The sequence below is a fragment of the Catharus ustulatus genome, chromosome 1 (assembly GCF_009819885.2).
Source record: "Catharus ustulatus isolate bCatUst1 chromosome 1, bCatUst1.pri.v2, whole genome shotgun sequence".
Lineage (NCBI taxonomy): Eukaryota > Metazoa > Chordata > Aves > Passeriformes > Turdidae > Catharus > Catharus ustulatus.
This window is the reverse complement of record NC_046221.1, coordinates 47095514-47114397: the sequence shown is the minus strand read 5'-3', so window position 1 is coordinate 47114397 and position 18884 is coordinate 47095514. Positions and strand designations below refer to the sequence as shown.

Genomic DNA, 18884 nt, shown 5'->3' with positions numbered 1-18884 from the left:
TGGAATCTGAACAAGCATTGCTGAGACATCTTTAGCCTCATGGTCAAAGAAAAGTCACATGTACATGAATCATACCTCTGATGGAGGTGTTGAAATAATTCTGTTCTTCCAGAGGATTTTTAGTCTTTTTAAAATAATTTTTCTCCAATTTGATTTATTGAACACTAGAGAAATTGAGAAAACTGAATGTTATCTTTTTTGTGTAAATAGCAATTTTCAGGTGATAAAGCTTAACACAGCTGTCTCAGTCTGTTCTATCTCTTGTTTTGTCTGGTGAAGTTGTATATGGGCAACTGCTTTTTGGGCTTTTGGCTGTGGGATGTATTCTGCCTCTGGTTTGTGCCACTGCTCTTTGAACTGTCACATACATTTCGATATCTTTGTCTCGAGGCTCCCTCCTGCACTTCTGCAGAAGATAAGCCCTAATACGTTTCTGAGTGTGTGGGCTACTGTTCAAACCTGCATGTTTGTAGTAGCATAGTGTATCCCTGCAACTAATCGTCGGCTCCCTGTGGCCATCTTGCTGTGACAATCGTGCCTAGTGCCTTGGATATTATACTGCTGTGGAATCAGAGGTACACACAGTATGCTTGCACCTTTACAGGATCACACAGCTAAGCCAAGTAGTTTCAGATTAACTTGGCAATTAAGGGATAGTGAGAAGCAGGGAATCCTTAATGCTGACTGACAACATGGCACTAGTCGATGGGAAGGGAAAAGAAGCACTTGCAAAAACTTGAAGATTGTGAAACAGCCAAAGCCCCTGAGTTAATGCGTTCTTTGTAACAATCACCATCAGGCAGGTGGCATGTTCTAGGCTGAAGGTAAGTACTGATACCCACATATATCAATCTCTTACTGAGGAATTTGATTTTACTACTTCTGTTTGTGTAGGCCTAATGTTAGCTGAAGTGTTTGCTAAAAGAGAGCTCTGTTTCCAAGGTAACAGCTACCTAACTTTATTACTAAAACTACACTAATTCAAACAGAGATCTGAACAAACAGATTCATGTTAATTTCAAGCTCCATTAAAAACACAAGGAAAAAAGATCAATGTTCACCAAATGGAAAAAGAAGAGAAATCAATGAAGAAATTTCATTTTCAGCCTTTTAGGTGGGTTTTTGTAAAAAGTAGAGGTTAAAAAAGTGAAACTAGTTGAGAGTGATACACAGCATCCTTGTAAGCTGTACTGGAAACAGGAGAACAAAAAGATTCAGTGATAATGTACAAATAATTATTAGAGCTGTAAAAGCTTGAAAAATAGAAGCACGGAAGTGGAATGGCTTGTCTGAAGCCATGTGCAGCCAGGTGTCCCAACATGTTGTCCAATGCCCCTGGGCTGTGACCCAAGAGCAATGGCCAGAAGCCTCAGAGAAGAGCTCAAGTGTGGTTTTGTCATGGCCTACATTATTCTGAGCAGTGTGGCTGACAGCAGCTGTGCTTGTGTCACTGCCGGGATTCAAACATTTGCTACCAACCAACATACAAACACGCTGGGGATCCTGGTTATGTGGTTTGACTCCTACCATGTGCCAAAGACCCTGCTGCCTGAGTTTTTCCTGCTGTGGTGTCCGTTGCTGGCAGAAGGGCAGGTGCACTGGTGCATCTTCAGGCTGGGCACAGCCACTGGCACTCTGGCATGGTGACAGCTGGGACTGTCAGGTGTCATGTGCCACTCAGAGGGGTGTTGTAGATGGGATTTTACTCGTGGTTGAGACACCAGCTTAGCACTTGGGAGATCTGCATCCATCTCTTCCCTGCTCTCACCCTTTGTGCTGCCCTCCCCCCCCCGCCTAGCTCTAAAAGGGGGGGTCACAGCTCTCTGATGCCATTTTAAGGCTAAATCCGGTATTAGGACCAGGGATTCAGAAGGCAGCAAAGTTTGGAGGGCACAAAGTGAACCATTTTGAAATCAGGCCTTTGCATGGTAACTCTGCTCTTCATGCTTTACAGGACATCTATCTGATCCCAGAAGCAGCAGTTCCTTTCCTTTCAAATTAAGGCTGTCTTGGCAGGTCCATGAGTTTTGAAACTGCTCAGAAAAGATTTTTGCAAGGAGTAGCAATGGCTTTTCCCCTTCACCGGGCCGTATCTTTTCCAATTTGCCACTGTTAATAAATATTCTCAAAATCTGGATGGAGAAAAGAGGGAGCTATAAAGAGATAAGCTTCTGAATTCTCCACAATACTGTGTTTCCCAGACAAAATATTGTTTTATTATTTAAAAGAGTAAAAATAATTGGCTGTAGCCTTGAAGTGCCCAATTCCTGATAGAAGTTGTCTCTTCAAGATCCAAATTATTTCAATATTTTCTGGAACAAGGTATCTCATTCCTTTCCCTAAAACTTTATCTACTGAGCACTCTCCTCAAATAATAAAGTTTTAAATAGGTGTGTGATAGCAGGTTTTACCTACCTGGTTAGAAAACAGTGAAGGTAATGTCACATGCCTGCCCCTTGTGAGTAACAAATGGTCTTACTAGAGCTCTCCAAAACAAGGAGGGAAGGGCACAGAGTAAGCAGCCAGTGCTTATACACCAACCATCTTATTTTTAGTCTTTGTATTCCTTGTACCTGTAAATAAAAAAATCTGGGAGGATGAAAGGCAAAATCTCGAGGTCATGTACTGATAAGTCCTATCTGGTAATGGGACAAAGCAAACGGAACAAAAAAAAAAATCTATGGCACAATCCAGTAGTTTATTTTAGTAATCCTCCTAAGGAAAATTAATGACTGGAATGTTTTTCAGAACACAGTAAAAAATGTAACCAAATGAAACCTGAGTGCCGCAGTGCTTTGAAAGGACTTCTGATGATAAGAGAAGTCTCTGGCAACATTTGTGGTGATTTTTGTCAGGACAGCTGGTTTCTCCCAGCATTAGTCTTTTGTAGAGGCACCCTCTATTAAAGCAGCACATCCTCTCCTCTCCTCTCCTCTCCTCTCCTCTCCTCTCCTCTCCTCTCCTCTCCTCTCCTCTCCTCTCCTCTCCTCTCCTCTCCTCTCCTCTCCTCTCCTCTCCTCTCCTCTCCTCTCCTCTCCTCTCCTCTCCTCTCCTCTCCTCTCCTCTCCTCTCCTCTCCTCTCCTCTCCTCTCCTCTCCTCTCCTCTCCTCTCCTCTCCTCTCCTCTCCCTCTCCTCTCCTCGAGTGAGCCACCTCACTAGTAGTACACTGTTTGCCCCAAATTCTAAATGGTATTTACAGTAATTTCACGAATACAAGCCGCACTGTTTTGACCAAAATTTTGCTCTCATACCGTGAAAGCAGCTAATATTCAGGTGCGGCCAATATGTGAATAATTTTCTGACATTTTCAACCCTGGGAGTGCAAACCAAGTCAGTGCAAACTGCAAAGTGGAGCTCCTGCCAGTAAAACCCTGCATTTACGCGGTTGTTACAAATTGATACTCTGTTGCGCGGCGGGTGGAGCTGCTCTGTGCAGGCAGCACAGGGGGTGGGGAAGGCGGCCCCTGCTTGGCCCTGCAGCTCGGGGGAGGCAGGGACAGCTCTCTCCACTTGGCCCCACAGCTCGGGGAAAGCAGGGGCAGCTCTCTCCGCTTGGCCCCGCGGCTCAGAGGAGGCAGGGACAGCTCTGTCCGCTTGGCCCCGTGGCTCGGGGGAAGGCGGGCAGCTCTCTCCGCTTGGCCCCGCGGCTCGGGGGAAGGCGGGCAGCTCTCTCTGCTTGGCCCCGCGGCTCGGGGTGCTCCCGTCCCCACGTGCCACCGCCACAGGAGCAGGCAGGCTCCATCCCCGGCTCCCATGGCCACCGCAGGTGCTGGTGGGTTCTGTGCCCTCCCTGCCGCCGTGGGGCAGCGCCGGGCCGGGGTGACTGAGCCCAGTGGTGGCGGCGGCTGGCCCCGAGCATCCCCGCCGAGCAGCAGCACCGAGCTGGGCCGCCCAGCCCTGTCGGCAGCCCCGAGCCCTCATGGCCCAAGCCGAGCCAGTAAACCCCGCCCTGCTGCGATTCTGTTACTATTTGGCAACTTTGTTGCATGCGGGTCCTTGCTGCGAACACAGAGCGGCTTATACTCGGGTGCGGCTTATTTATGGACAAAAAACAAAATATTTGCCAACACCCGGCCATGCGGCTTATACTCAGCGCAGCTTGTATTCGTGAATTTACTGTACTTTAAATCTTCTTTGATTCAGTTACTTCACCTTGGCATCCCATCAGCTAGCAAACACAAGTAATGAAATAAAGGGAATACAGTTAAATTGATATCTTAAATGCACACAAATCCCACATGCTGTGGCAACAACAAAATGAATAACAAACACACTGCCTAAAAATCCTCTTAAGTTCCTTTTTTTAAATTCCAGCCTTGCATACATGAGGAGGAACAACTTAAAAAATAATCCCATAATATCCCTGAACTAACAGCATTGGCATGAGGCACAGGATGGTCTTATACTTCTCTGCAGATCTCATACAATCACAGCTGCTGCTAGTAAATTAATGGCTGCAAGGGGGTTGGAAGAGGGAGAAGGAGGAGAAAAAAGGGAAATGAAAGCCTCCTGGGTGGCCTTGTCTCTGCCGAAATGAAATATTTTCATCGGAGCTTTTTCCATTCAACAATTGCCATCTTTATCCAGAGGCTTTAAACAGAAAAATTCTTACTGCTTTGAGAGTGACTGCTAATGGGATGCAGCACTATCTGGTAATGTGCATGAATGAATATCTATTTAATAATAGAATTGTTTTCTCTTTAAGGTGCCATTCTTCTTTCTTTTCCTTTAAATTTTTGCCTACCAGGTCTGCCTGCTTCCCTTTACCCTGGAAATGAAACCTTCGTACTTTATGCAAGATTGATGCTGAAGACATTGGCTGGTATTTCATTGTTAGTCAGGGTGTGATTCGCTGTGACATTTTCAGCTATATTTTTATGGTAGTTGCAATTAAACCAACAGGAAGCATAAAAAGAAACACTTTTTTTTTCCCTGACAGAGTTCATTTATATCAGTGAACCAGACTAAAAGGTGCACTACCCAAAGCACTTTTGGCTGGTTTTACTTACATCTGCCCTAGAAGGCTTTGCTTGCCTGGACACACCTGGGCTGCCAGTAACTCAGATGGAGAGTGGGGGTATGGTGTGACTGTGCATGTGTGCAGGGAGGGTAGCTGAAATGTAGAAAAAAATAAATCAAATTATTCTGGTGTTTGTGTGAAAACCCCTTAAGTGCTGGAAGCTAGGACAAAAATTAGCAGGGCATCTTGACACGTCCAAGACCCACTGACTTCTTCTGTCTGTTGGACTCGGTGGAGGTATCTGAAGAGGTTGCTGACTTCTACCTGCTCACCTCACCTCAGCCAGAGCTTACTTCTCTCTGAGGAAGGCTATGAGGGAACAACTGATCTGGTTGTTCCTTCAGCTGCCCCAAGTAATAACCAACTATACTTGATTCACATAAATTGTTCTCAACAAATGCTTTATTCGTAACAGTCCTGTAAAAGATCTGATTTTTAATGTCAAAGCTTCCTACCTGCTCTGGACTTCTTTAGTTGGATTAGAAGGGTAGACAGAGCACACAGAAAGAGTACAATTAAGCTAGAAAGTGATTTGATGGCCACAACCAGTACTTTAATCAGCAAGAACAGTTATCCTTGGGGCTGAAGTCCTTAGTGACAATGGCCTATGGTTCTTTTCTTCCTCCTACCTTAATAAAGCACAACCCACAAAATCAGTGGTGAAGGGACATAGGAGGAAAGGAAAAGAAAACCAAAAGGAGGTGCCAGGCAGCCCCTGTGGTGGTGGGAGGGCCAGAGGGGCAACAGAATGGAGACATGCAGAGCCCCAGGATGCAGGAGACTAGGAAGATCCTGAGCAAGGAGGGAATGGGAACCTGTGATCAATGGGTTCACATTATTATGAACCCATAATCTCGGCACATAGAGCAGGACTCTCTCATTTACTCACTTAAACCTATGTTTCTCCTTCAGTTCAGAACCGTTTATCTGCAAGGCCTTTTTTACTGGAAACTTTTCCCAATTTTATTGGAATGTCCTTTGTCTCCCTTTTCCCTTTCTGGCATGTAGTCTTTACACTATTAAATATTGATGCATTCTCATTCCACAAATTTGTCTGCCACTTAAGTTTTTTTGGCCTTGTATGTTTTCTCTTTCAGTGCCTGCTTTCAACCTCTCTGGACCCAGAGAGAGAGGAGTGGGGGCAGACATCTACAGTAAGTCAGTGTAATTGCACTGATTAAATGAGCTGAATTACTGTAGCTGAGAACCGGCTTTGTGAGCTCTCCCTCTTCTCTGTATTTTGTATTGCCTGTTGTGAAGAAAACCTCACAAAACAACAGAAAAACCCTACCCCACCAAAACTCTGGTTCTTCCTGGTTTTGCTCTCCTAAGAGGTGCAGCTGTATGCTAATAGTCTATTTCTCTAGTGGGAAATAGAAAGGGCAACAGCATGCTTTGATAAACCAGGAAGCAGACTCTGACACAAGTGTGCAGGGAAGCAAACATATGGAGCTTTTTTCTCCCACTTTCTTTCCCTCACATCAATTTCACAGTCTTTTAGTTCTGTTGACCTCCATAGAGTCCCTCCTAATTTACAGTGCCATAAACAAAATCTGAACAATGCCCCCTAAAATGTGCAGAATTGTCTTCGGCTTGCACTGAGGAACATGGCCTATTCCAGGGATTTCCAAAGGCATCTCTCTGCTCAGTGAGTTTCTTGCATTATAGAACTTCTCCCCTGTTTCTGTTGCTATTACTGGCATATTTTATTTGGATGGGTAAGAAAGATGCAAACAGTAATGTAGTCATTTAGTTTGCTGCTTTGGAAGAATCGGAGAGACTCAGTTTCTGCCATGTTTTCTTTTAAACTACTGGAAGTTGCATGATCAAGACTGGAGCAACAGTCAAGCCCTTGACTACAACAATAGTGGATGTGTTTGGGTGTACTGTTCTGCTGACTGATTTCATGCTGCAAGTGGACTGGAAGCCCTTTATTTTGCCCTGTGCCTCCCTGTGCCCTGGTGCATGTCCTAGGTGTGCCATTAATCAGACTATATGGGCTGTTCCATCTTATTGCTTAATTAAGACTTGCTAGTAATGAGATTTACATGAGACTAATGTCTATTTATATGGAGCTGGAGTTTCATCTGTTTGGGGGATGAGTTATTGAACTGCATTATATGAAGTAAATCAATAAAATATTACTGGGAATGAGAATGACATTCTCTGCCTTGCACTTCAGTCCTTTCACCAAGCTCAGGGACTAAACTCACTCAAGGGACATTCATGTGTGCAGTCAGCTTTCCATCTTCCAGCCAGATGTGATGTCTATTAATACCTCTGATCACCTTGCTCTCATGAAGTCGAGACCTGAAGGAGTGCTGCCAAGAATGAGAGATGTTTTCAACCAGTTATAGCATAGTGACCCTGTTATGATATGACTCAGAGCCCAGTCTTTTCAGGGGTGACTACAAAACCAACACCCTCAAACTGGTCTGAAGTTGCTATTAAAGGTGTGCTTTGTATTACCATATGTACTCATTATTCATGAGAAACAGCAGAGAAGTCATCAGTGGGTAATGTCCAACACATTTAGCCTAATTGCAGGATTTTGTTACACTAATACAATCTGTTTACCAAATGCAAATAGCTTCCCCTTAATATAAGGTCTTGATTGTGTTCCAGTGCTAATGAAGACTTTTTCCTGACCATATTTCCTGCCTGTGGCGACTTCCCTTGAATGGGGGTGAGCAGGATGCTTCTCTCATAAGAGGCACTGTTCCAGGAAAGCTCCAGATGCTCTTGAAAAATAGAGTTAGTCTTTTTACCTTGTCTTCCATTATCTTTTCTTTCTCTCCCAAGCTTGACCTCTGGGATGGATCTCACACATGCCCTCTCTCCACAAAGACATATGATTTCCCCTTGCTGGGTGGCTAGTTACTTTCCAGTGCCAGTTTCCCTGCTCTTCCACCCAGCTCTATCCCAAATAAGACAGTGCAGAGGCTTTGTCCTTTTGTCCCTTTCTGTAAAAAAAACCCATTTACTTCTGATAGCATTTGATTTACAACCCATCACTGAAGAGTGCTTCCAAGAAACTGAAACCTTATTTTTTTGGTAATAATTGTTCCTAACTTCATAATAATCTATTCCAACACGTGACCAGAGTCAGGCCCGGAGATGTGAAATGGTCTAGCATTCACTGATTCAAGTGGCTGCTATAACAAGTGCAAGGAGAAGGGAAAATGGTAATGTGGAGTGAGGGATGGACTTCAGTTCACAGGCATTTGCTTAGAGTACATCACTAGCCTGGAGCTTCTATTGGTTTGGAAAAAACAACTCATCACCTTCAAAAATTTGGCAGAAGAAGAGGGCTTTTCTCTGACTTATAAATAATTTGGAAGAGTCTTTTGAGTAGATAATAAAACAAGGACAACCTTCAATTCTAACCAGCTTCTCACTGTCCCTCTTTCTACTCATTGCTTGTTTTAGCTTCACTGCCATTATCACTGTAAAATCTCCTTAAATGCTTGTACCATAGGAAAGGGTTCACAGAGCTAAGAAATGAGATGCTGTCTTGACAGCAGGCACTGCTTAAAGCAGGGGTTAATGTGTTTTTCTGGCCTCAGATGAACCCAGTTTCCGGGCACTCCCGTGTTCCAGCTGTCCTTTTCCTTTCCTACTAAATATCCTCTCTGCTTTGTATCTGCCACCATAACTGCAGGTTGGAGGTGCTCCCTAACCCAGTTCTGTCACAGTAATCTGGGTCAGCCTCAACACTTCCAGTACTATGTTTATTTTTGTAACTCTCATCTCTTCAGCAGTTGGGTTAGAGAGCCTTTTCATGTGCAGTTATGCTGAAAAATTGAGGGGGAAGTGAGCTTCGGGGGGGGCTGAGTGGAGCAGGACAGGGGTGGCAGTGGCCCATGACAGCAGGTTTACCATTCCCTGAAGCACACAATAAGCAAACCTAGGGAAGAGGGACAGCCCACATCAGCTTTTTAGCATCCTGAGGCTTTTGTCCTCTCCTGATAACAAGAGTAGGTGGGAAGTATACAGATTTAGAAGTTAATTTCTAAATATGCATGCAAATTAGCGAAGGCTAACTTGTTAGCTAAACTCCTTTCACCTTGCCATGGCCCTTCTCTGGCTGAAATGACTGATTTGAAACTCAGCATTGCAGTGGGCCTTGTAGGGTACAGGTACCAAGCTGCAACAGATTTTCTGAAGAGAGGATCATTACACTTTCTCAGGTGTGCCTTCAAGTTGCTGAAAACGTGCATGGGCATCAAAATAGTGCAAAAGCTGATAGCTCAACCTCCATGGAAACAGCACAGCAGCAGATGGATTTGCTGAGGAAGGTAGCTGTTGGCAAATGCTAGGATTGTTTTTTTTAATCTCAAAAAGGAGAAAGCTGCAAAATTTGGACCTGAACCTCCCTGAAGTTTAGTAGAGAAGTAGGGAGGGACTGTTTGTATCAGAATTTTTGGTCTATCTCCTTTTTTTATATTTAACTGTTGTCAAAAGGCATCAGTGAAAGAAAATAAATCATCTGGACACTTTGCTTTATTATTAGCTATGTTTGATATATTCCTATCTGCTCCTCTACTAACCCTTCACGCCTGTATTTCCATCCTTCATTTCACTGAGATTATTCCACATGCTAGAACTGTTTCTCTATAAAAGAAACCAACTACAAAATCTTTAGACATTTGCCCCTGGAAAAGAAGCACACTGTAAATAATGTACAGGAGTAAGAGCCGCATGAGGATCTGAGTCCAAGCAGATGCCACTAACTTGGAACTGAGTAAAACAGCCCTACTACCTCTGAAAACAGGCCAGCCCTGCAGTCCTAGTCACTATCACCTCTTCAATAACATCTGATCACTGGTATAGGCTTGGCAATTCAATGAAAGCTGTCCTTTGCCTCTTGTGAAACCCATACACAGGCATACACTGCCAGCTCAGTGTTGAATTGTTATGACACCGGAGTCACTAAACATTTTACACACAGTTGGAAGCAGCTTTTACATGACTTCCATCTCCTCAGGCTTTTAAACCTCTTTTTTCAGTCTCTCCCTTTAGCCAACAGAATGAAAATGTCAAGAGTGTTCTCAGACCCACTCTCCTGGGCACATTCACCTGATTCTGTGCGATATACATTTATTGAGCTATCTCCAGAGATACCTGTGGTCACTTTTTCAGTTCTGCCCTAACTAACTCCATGTCATGGTGGAAATGAAGCAGCCAGTGTAAATAAATAGATGTTTTGTGCCTGTGGTTTAAATCACTTAAACTGTCTTTTAGAGTTGAGGTAGAGAGTTAAGAACTGACTGTGGCAGAAAAATCTTAGCAGCTACTCACACTGCAGTACACAGCCAGCCCCCAAGCAAGGATATCCACAGAGGACAGTGACTGAGTGCTTAAGTGTTTAGACTCACACTTAGGTTTGTAGCAGTGTAATTTTCCTGTGGAGCCAAGCTTTTAAATGTTAAATTGAATTGATTCTCAGATTTATATCAGTATTCGATAGGCACACATGCACATATTTATATCCTCATATACCCATGTGCTTAATCTAACTTTTCACCTTTGATCACCTCAGTCCTTAGCCCTGGTTGCATGAGAAGACTTTTCTTCTAGAACAACCTTTTATGTGTGAATTCTCCTGGGATTATGTAGCTGGAAATCTCAACTCTAATTAGAACAAATTTATCTACTGGTAAATGTGAACATATAGCTGAGATTTCATACCTCAGACAATTTCCTTTAAGCCTCTGCACTTTGGCCAAGATCAAAGATTTCTTTTCAAATACAAAATCCTGTTTCCACTCAAAAATGAATCAATCAACTAGTTTGTTTGCTGGTTTTGCTGCATGTACAACACTAAATCCCCTGAAAAGTGGCATTTGTAAGAAGTAATTATCAATATATATCATTATGAGTGCTTCAAAAGAAAGCTTTCTGCTACTGGGTGGCTGAGGATTTCCAGAGGAACACAGCAAGGGTTTCCAATTGTGGCAGGTTGGAAAAAACAAGATTTTAAAGTCAAAATTACTGACAGAACTGCTGTTTTAGGGAGTTGCTTAGACCTTTTAAGATGCACCATTTATATTTTTTCCCCCTTCCAGGTCTCTACTAAAGACAAATTAGCAGTATAGATCAAGACATTAAAAAATCCCAAAACTTTAATAAAGTCTCAGATTTGTGCCTGTAAATTCCTTGGCATAAACAAGAGGCGCAATTAAAATGCAAGTGTTAATCATGCTAGGGTGACTAATATAACTCACCTGTGGCCTCATTAATCATGAGTGGAGCAGGCATCCCAAATTCATGTCAATAACAGCTTTATGCCACCCTGGCAAATAAGAAATCCTCTATAGATGTCCTCAGATAGAGTGAGAAACCCTGGTCCTTTCTGGTGTAAACCACCTATGCTCTGCAAAGGTCTGACAAACAATGATCATTTTTCTTAGCTGAGCATCTGACCTACATTTGCTATTCATTATTACTGTATTATTTTTTGGGAGTCAGCAGAGTTCTTCTGGCTCTGAACAAAGCGTCTTGTAATCTAACCAGACTGGCGATGTCTCCAAATATTCTTTGGGAATTTTATAAAAAATGCAGCCTCTACCTTAGCTATACAAAATAAATTAAAGGTTTGTTTCCCCGAAGGTGAAACTGGTACCATCTTAGGACAGTTTTGATCCCTAGATAAGGGGATCACACAAGCAACTAAGAAACATTTACCACTTGAGTTGTTAGATTGTAAAAGACTGGTAACTAAAAAAAGCAAGTATTTGGATAAGGCCGGCTAGATTTCTTTAAAAGCTCTTTGCTTCGTCTTCTTCCAAGTTGTGCACATGGAAGACTTTTCTAGCCTCTCCCTGTCTCTATACTTCTGCAGCAGCATTTATTTGGGATGAAGGAGACATGTTGCTATGAGGGCTGACTGAGTTGAAAAGCTTTTTGGTACTTTTTGGTACAACTAGTGTCCATGTGGCCTCACTGCCACATGCAGTAACAGAAGGGAGGCAATACAGATGCTGGGCTAAGGGCAGGACCCTCCACCTCTTTTGGGAACTCTCTGCATGTGGGTCAGCTTAGCCTAAGAGCCAAACAACCCTATGAGGAGAGGGGAAGAAAATCCATTTCTCTCCTGCATCCCCTCTAATTATATCTCTATATATTTGCTTCAAAAGTCGAACTTTCATCAAAAACTCATCATAGACTGATGCTGATCAGGAGTCCTCCTGACTGCTGTCCAAGATCTCCATGTGGCCCTTAAAAGCAAGACAGTCTGCCTTTCCAGCTTATCTGTGCCCAGCCCACTCCCAAGCCCCAGAGGGTGAGCTACAGTTCTGCCAGCCTGGAGCCTGCAGGCGCCTGTGGGGCTGTGCCAGCCTCCTGAGCCCGCGTCGGCCATGCCTGCCTCAACAGCAGCAGCAGTGGAGCATCTGGAGGAAATGTGAGGTTCAGATTTCATGGACCATTCTCAGCCCAAAGAAAATGTCACAGCTGACTGTTCCTTTCAACAAAAGCTGCCATGCAGGGTGACAAAAGTGCAGCTCATGGGCCACATGCAGCTCCTGAGTGCATCTACTGCTGCTCCTCGTGGTGCTTGGTGAAAACCTTCAGCGGGGCTGAAGTGTGGCAGCCAAATGTGTCCTCACCTGCTTGCCTCCTCTCCATGTAGCATCATGGCACAGGAGGAAAAGCCAAAAGCAGCAGAGGACATATCACCAAGCACCCTGATTCTCCTTCCCACTAGAAAAACAGAGCTTCCTATTGGCAGAAAATTGGTGCTGCAATATTCCTCCAGTCAATGACATGTAAATGCCTGCCATCGAGAATGTCAAATATTTTCAGCTGAAGTTAATAAGCTGGTTATATGGATGAATAGAGACTGAAAAAGAAAGACCTGGACTAAAACAGTTTTCTAGATGTTTAGTGAGAAGGTAAAAGTCATTCCTTCTCTCTAGGGCCGAGCAGCTCATGGGTGTGATTGCCAGTGGTGGGTGCACGACATTGTGTGAGCTAGTCAGGGCAGGCTGGCATGCTGAATGTGGGAGAGCACCAGGCTTCTAGCAGGCCTGCAGGTTCCATCCCAGGATGCACAAGTAGCCAGTGAGGTGTCTGGTGGAACAGTCACCCGTGTGCTTGCATAACATGAAAGCGATGTCCCTTGATGCTTACATGCCTCCATCTGAAAATAGGAGCCAAGAGGAATAAAAATAATAGGGAAAAAAAAGGAAAACTGAAAATGTTGGGAAGATTCTGGTTAGTCTAACCCAGTGATGAATTCACAACCATAGTGAAATATTCATTATTTGTTGGCATGTTGGCAGTAATATTTATGTCATACATTTACAGAGAACAGAGGAAAAAAGGTACTCTTGGACACTCAAAAACAGACTAGCATGGTGTTGTTTGTGTGTTCTGATCCCCTGGATGTTCTTGGTCCACAGATGCTGCAGTGCTTCCCATGGAGCTGTCATGAGTCCTTTGTTGCCAGGCCAATTCATATCGTGTTTTTCATACAGCTTATGTAACCTGCAGGCCTCAGGCTTCATTTATAATAAACTGACCATGAGAAAGGCAGCATGTCCGTGGTGGGGGTTATTCTTTTGGCTGCAATGGTGAAGACTGCTTTGCTGCTAGAGAAATTTACAGGCAGCTGCTCACACTCTCTTGCACATCCTGAGCTGATTCAGGACAGATCCACTTCACACCTCTGAAGCTACAGCACGTGTTTCTTGCCCTAGAGTTTATTAATGTGCTGGAAAAAGGCCATGCCCGATCTCTTCATGATAGACTTTGGTGCAACTGCTGCAATCCCAGAGTATAACTCTATCTTGGTTGTTGATGTGGCTCTGCCTCATGCCTCCTTTGTAGGGAGAATTGAGATATTTAGGGTCATACCATGAATTAACACTGAGGCAGGTTCCTCAATGGGTGTTGGACCCAAAGTGGAGAGGCACTCGGACTGAGCTAAATGACTGCGCCTCTGCTGAACACCCTTGATTAAGTTCAGTGTGTGGTTACAAGCACTCCGTGGTGGTAAGTTGGATCTCACTGGGCTGGTCAAAAGGAAGTTCTACTTCCCAGCAATTATTGCCTGGGGGAGAGAAGGGGAATAAAAGAAACAAACCCCCAAACCTGGAGGCAGGGAATTAGAGTAAGTGCTGATGAGCTGGCAGATGTTGCCCAATCAATGGCCATATCATGGCAGGGAAAACAGCGACAGCCCTCTCAGAGCCCTCAGTCACTGTTGTTTTGGGTAAATGCCAGCAAACAGAGGGAGAAAAGAAAGAGGAGAGATGGAGGAGGGAGGCACCAGCCTGCTGGGCCACTTTTAATTACTTCAGGTCACATCAGACAGAGAACTGCCCACCGTGACAGATCAGTCCTGCTCAGAGGGCTTGCACACAATCCAGGGTAGCAGCCAGGACTTATATTTGCAGAACTCCTTTTATCCAGAAAAAAGCCCTGCACAACTCAAAGCACCACCACAGTGACAGGCAGAAGCATATTGTGCACATCCATGCATCCTCATGCCATGCAGGGATTCCCTGGGCTGGAGCAGCAAGGGACATCTGTCTGACAGTGCGTGCAGCAGCACTACACAACTTTCCAGGCAAGAGGGAGGGCAGGGGAGGCTTGGTGGTACCATAGCTTCCCTGGATGGGGGCCAGAACATTAGCACATCTGAAGTAGAGCTTGTGTCTCCACATGGCTCAAGTTGTTGTCACAGCCTCCAGAAGGGGATCTTGCCATTTTCTCATTCTTTTTCTCCTTTGAAGCCTTCAGTGAGGATTGTGGCAGCACAACTGCTCTGCAAGGTCTTATTTATGTGTGTTTTCTGCATCAGTAGCAAGGTGTTGTCACAGGAATGGTCACTGACTTTCTGTACTTTATTACCATCACAAATTCCTCAGAAACTTTAAAAAAAAAGAAAATAAAGAAATATCACCATCCTATAAATATTTTTATGGCAGAATCTATCACTGCCACATATGAAGCTCATATACGATCCTTCTTTTCTTCACACACAACAATTTCCTGTTGACTTCACTGGGATCTGCATTTGCATTCAGGTTGCATGGTCAGGTTGTTAATTATGCAAACTCACCTGGTCCTCCTGAGCTCAGCACAAATTCAAATGGACATGCCCTCATGAAAATAAATCCTGCATTGCCCTGATGCAGATTTTAAAATACTAGTTTCCCCAGTGGAAACAGTACTTGATGTTTCTAGAGCACTCTGATGATGTGTGACTCCTCCTACTTTCTTCTCAGTCCCTGTTTAAGTGATGTTTAGTTTCAGGCCTTCTGTCCCTGTATCTGTGTTTCTCCTTCAACTTGATAGCTTGTGGTGCTGAGCTTTTGACTCTGATAATGATCTGACCCAAGTTTAAATAATAAAAAAAGACAGATTGATTTTACAGTGCAAACAATTTTACCCATAGATGATGCAGGGATGGAAAAAACACAAAAGAGATGTAAAAACGACAAACTGAAATTTGCTGCCACAGTATTAAATTGCAGTGGGAGCCAAAATTAAATTGCTCATCAGTCACACCAGGGCAGATAGGAGAATTAGGCATTGCTTCTGTTTCAAATCAAATGGGTATATAGCCCAGGGGTGCCAGTTTAGCTCATATAAAGGAGGAACCTTCATTATAAATCTGAGAGGCCACTTCAATGAGCTGTTTTAATCTGACTTAGTTCAACTGATTGTGGTGGCTTTGGCACAGGCACTGCTGTGCTGTGTGGGAGACGAGATATGCTGTGTGCTGTTGTCCCCAGCAGAATCCATGTGCCTCTGGTGCTGATGCCATGTGTGGGTGTGTGCCCCATAGATGTTACAAGCACATCTGGCTGGTGGGCTCTCACTTGCCCCATGCGACTTTTTATTTTTCTCTGCTCTTTGCACTCTCCACATTTTCTTCAACTGATGAGGTCTTGGCTAACAGCTTTGGCTGGGGGATCTCCAGAGTGCACAGCTTTTGTTTCCTGCAATATAGCAGCTCTAAATTATTGCCAGCCTGGATTTTTTGTTGTGGGTTTTCCCTCCTATGATGTTCATGGTAGTGTCTTCTTGTACTACTCATTCATTTAGGGACACAGGCTTTCTGCTGTAAACACACTACTTCCCTCTTTCCCCAAACACCTTTAAACTCCAGCAAGGTTAATGCCTAGCATTCACATTCTTAGTCTGTCAGGCTACTGCAAGCAGAGCAATAGAAAAAGAAAATTTAGTGCCATCCTAGACTTTCTGTGTGACTTCAGAATGGTTATTGCAATGGCAGAGTTGATCAAAAACTGTAGAAATGTTGTTTTTAAATATTTATTGCTGTTCCAACTGATGACTACTCAACAACAACTCATACTTTATTTACTTATTTGTTTGCTATTTGAACATCTACCTAAAGAGACTTTTCTTACACAAATACTAGGGGAATGGCTGCTCTTTGTAGTAAAGCCCTTGTTCAGCTTCAAGCAAAAGTATTTGAGAAAAGACAAGAAACGCATGTTTCTCATTGCTTTCCAACTGCTCTTCTTCATCAATTATTGCTATTACTCCTACTGCTACAGAGTCAGAAGGTCTTGGATTGGGTACAATTACTGTGTGACCTGAGTGAGAGCTGTTCTGGCTTGCTGAGTTAGGTGATCTAACTCCGTAGGTCAGCAGCAGGATCTACAAGGCATTATCCAACCCTATGGGAATGCTGATCTGCTGTGAAGGTCTCCCAGGTGAGAACTCTCCTGCTTTTACAGGTTCCAGCATCAGACCAGTAAAGAGACTTGATATCATTTGATGACAGGAATACTTGGTACAGGAAGAAGGGCATGTACAAGCAATCACAGATTCAAAGGTTAAAATCAAGTTGATAAGTCTCAATGGGGAAAACTAATCTGCTATTAATGTAAGCAGTGCTGGAGGTAAAAGATGCTTGGAGGAGGGGAGTTGACAAATTAAGACAGAAGGTAAGTGGATGAAAGTAAACTCAGAAGATGATAGGAGACTTTTCCAGTGGGATAGAAATATAACTACTAAAATCTGCAGGGTGTTCACTGGTTGTTGTCCCACTTTCTGGTGGTAAATTTATGCTACAAAAAAAGGCCCCAAAATATTTGTCCTCCTTCTTTCTCACAGTCTCTGCCAAGTTCAGATAGAGAGGGAGGATGGCGTTTTTCATATTTTTCTCCTCTGTCACCTCTTTTCACTACAAATGTCCAGGTCAAAGCATCCTAAGATGCACATCTCTCTTCCTGCTGGATGTGGGACAGGCATTTTGGTCTTTGAGCTCTGGGCTGCCAGAGTAGTAATATTTTTTCCAGGAGGGCTAAATTCGTGCCAGAACTATTTAAAACAAATATACAGACAGTTTCTTTTTGCCAAACTCTTAGTGTATTACAGAGGCACAGTGGCAACTTTTTAATGACAAATATTTCCTGAGGTTTTGTTCATGCTTGGACACAGCCATTGCTTGCAGAAGCTACATTATGCACATATTGGACTGAGCGCAACAACACCTGCTGCTACTCCTGCTGCTACTAAAGAGAGAGCAACTAATCTCTTTAATTATCCGAAAAGAATTAGGGATTTGATTTTTTTTAATTGCAGAAACATAGATATGTGTAGGCTGGGAAGAAGATGTTCTTTGCCTTCCTGATCTGCCACATGAGTGAGGGGCTTAAACCATTGGGTGAGTGGCCTTCACCAGCAGCACCCAAAGGATTGAATGGATACTTACCTCTCCATTATCTACATGAGGACTGGCACCCATGGGTTTTATCCCACAATTTCAGCACTACATGCAAGACAGAGGGGCCAGTTTGCTCTCTGGAACTGTGGTAGAGGTGATTTCTTTGCGTCCCATGGGCAGCAAAGGGGACAGGCTGAAGGCAGGGTTAGGCTCTGTCTAGGAACAAGGGGAATGCAAATGGCAGCAGGATTGTTTGGGCACCACTGGAGCCCCCTTGTCTGCAGGCGTGCTGCATGTTCTGGATATGCCAGGGAACCACAGGACCACCGGCGCATCGGCTGTCTCCAGCAGAGAGATGGGCTTATGCAGACAGCACATCTGCTTCTTTTGTCTGGGAGGAAGAGGTGAAGAATCCAAAGTAGAAAAGAATCACAAGGAAACTGTTTTCTTGATCAGGATTTTGTAGCTTGTTTTAGGAAGACCTTCCTGGCCACATGCTGCAAAGTCACACTCTGACGGACACCGGGAGTTAGAGGAGCTCTGGAAGGACTAGGGAGGGTCTGTTACCAGTCATTTCCCACACTCAAAGCTGGACCAGACTGGGCTGTAGTGGTCTTCTTTCAAACACTACCAACATTTCATAAGTCTCCCTGTCTCAACTCCCCTCCCAATCCATTTTTCTCCACTTCCAGACCCTTATTTCCTTGGCAGTGTTAAAACAAGAGGAGTGGAAAAGAGCATGGAAAAGAGCAAAAAAGATCCTTTCCATCCTTTCAGCTCCCCGCTACCCTCCCCCCTGACCCCCTTCCCACAAAGGAGCTGCAAGTATTCCTCTGCACCACAAAAAGGACCTGCCAATAGGTCTAGGACAGAAAGAGTTAAACTCAGACAAGCACTAGCTCCAACACAGTTAATCCATATAAAGCTCATGGATTTCTCTGCAGTGATCTTTGTGGTTGTCATTTGCATTTTTTTCCTTTTGTGAAATCTTTTCTTCTTTCCTTTTACACTCGTATGCATGCAGAAATTAGCATATTGTACCGAGAGTGGGAGATGTAAGAAGCCAACCCCCTGCTGTTCAGTGGATTGTGCAATCTGCAGGCGGCATCAATTTTTCAGCAGTTTTCTCATTTCTCATTACAGTCAGGGCACCGCACAGCTCCTGATTCAACACAATCCCTAGTGGTCCTACAGACAATCATATGGGCTGTAGA

The 18884-nt window shown here is 44.0% G+C and overlaps 1 protein-coding gene across 3 annotated transcripts in view; it reads left to right on the top strand.

Moving 5' to 3' along the window:
* Nucleotides 1-18884, top strand: part of KIAA1143 (KIAA1143 ortholog) — a 129937-nt gene that overhangs the window by 29802 nt on the left and 81251 nt on the right. The window contains exon 6 of one of the 3 annotated variants that reach the window (XM_033078142.2): nt 6119-7147. The exons of the other annotated variants lie outside the window; for them this stretch is intronic. The gene's annotated coding sequence lies outside the window, so the exon portion shown is untranslated. Of the gene's footprint in view, nt 1-6118; nt 7148-18884 lie in introns of those variants that run through there. 3 annotated transcript variants of the gene reach the window in all.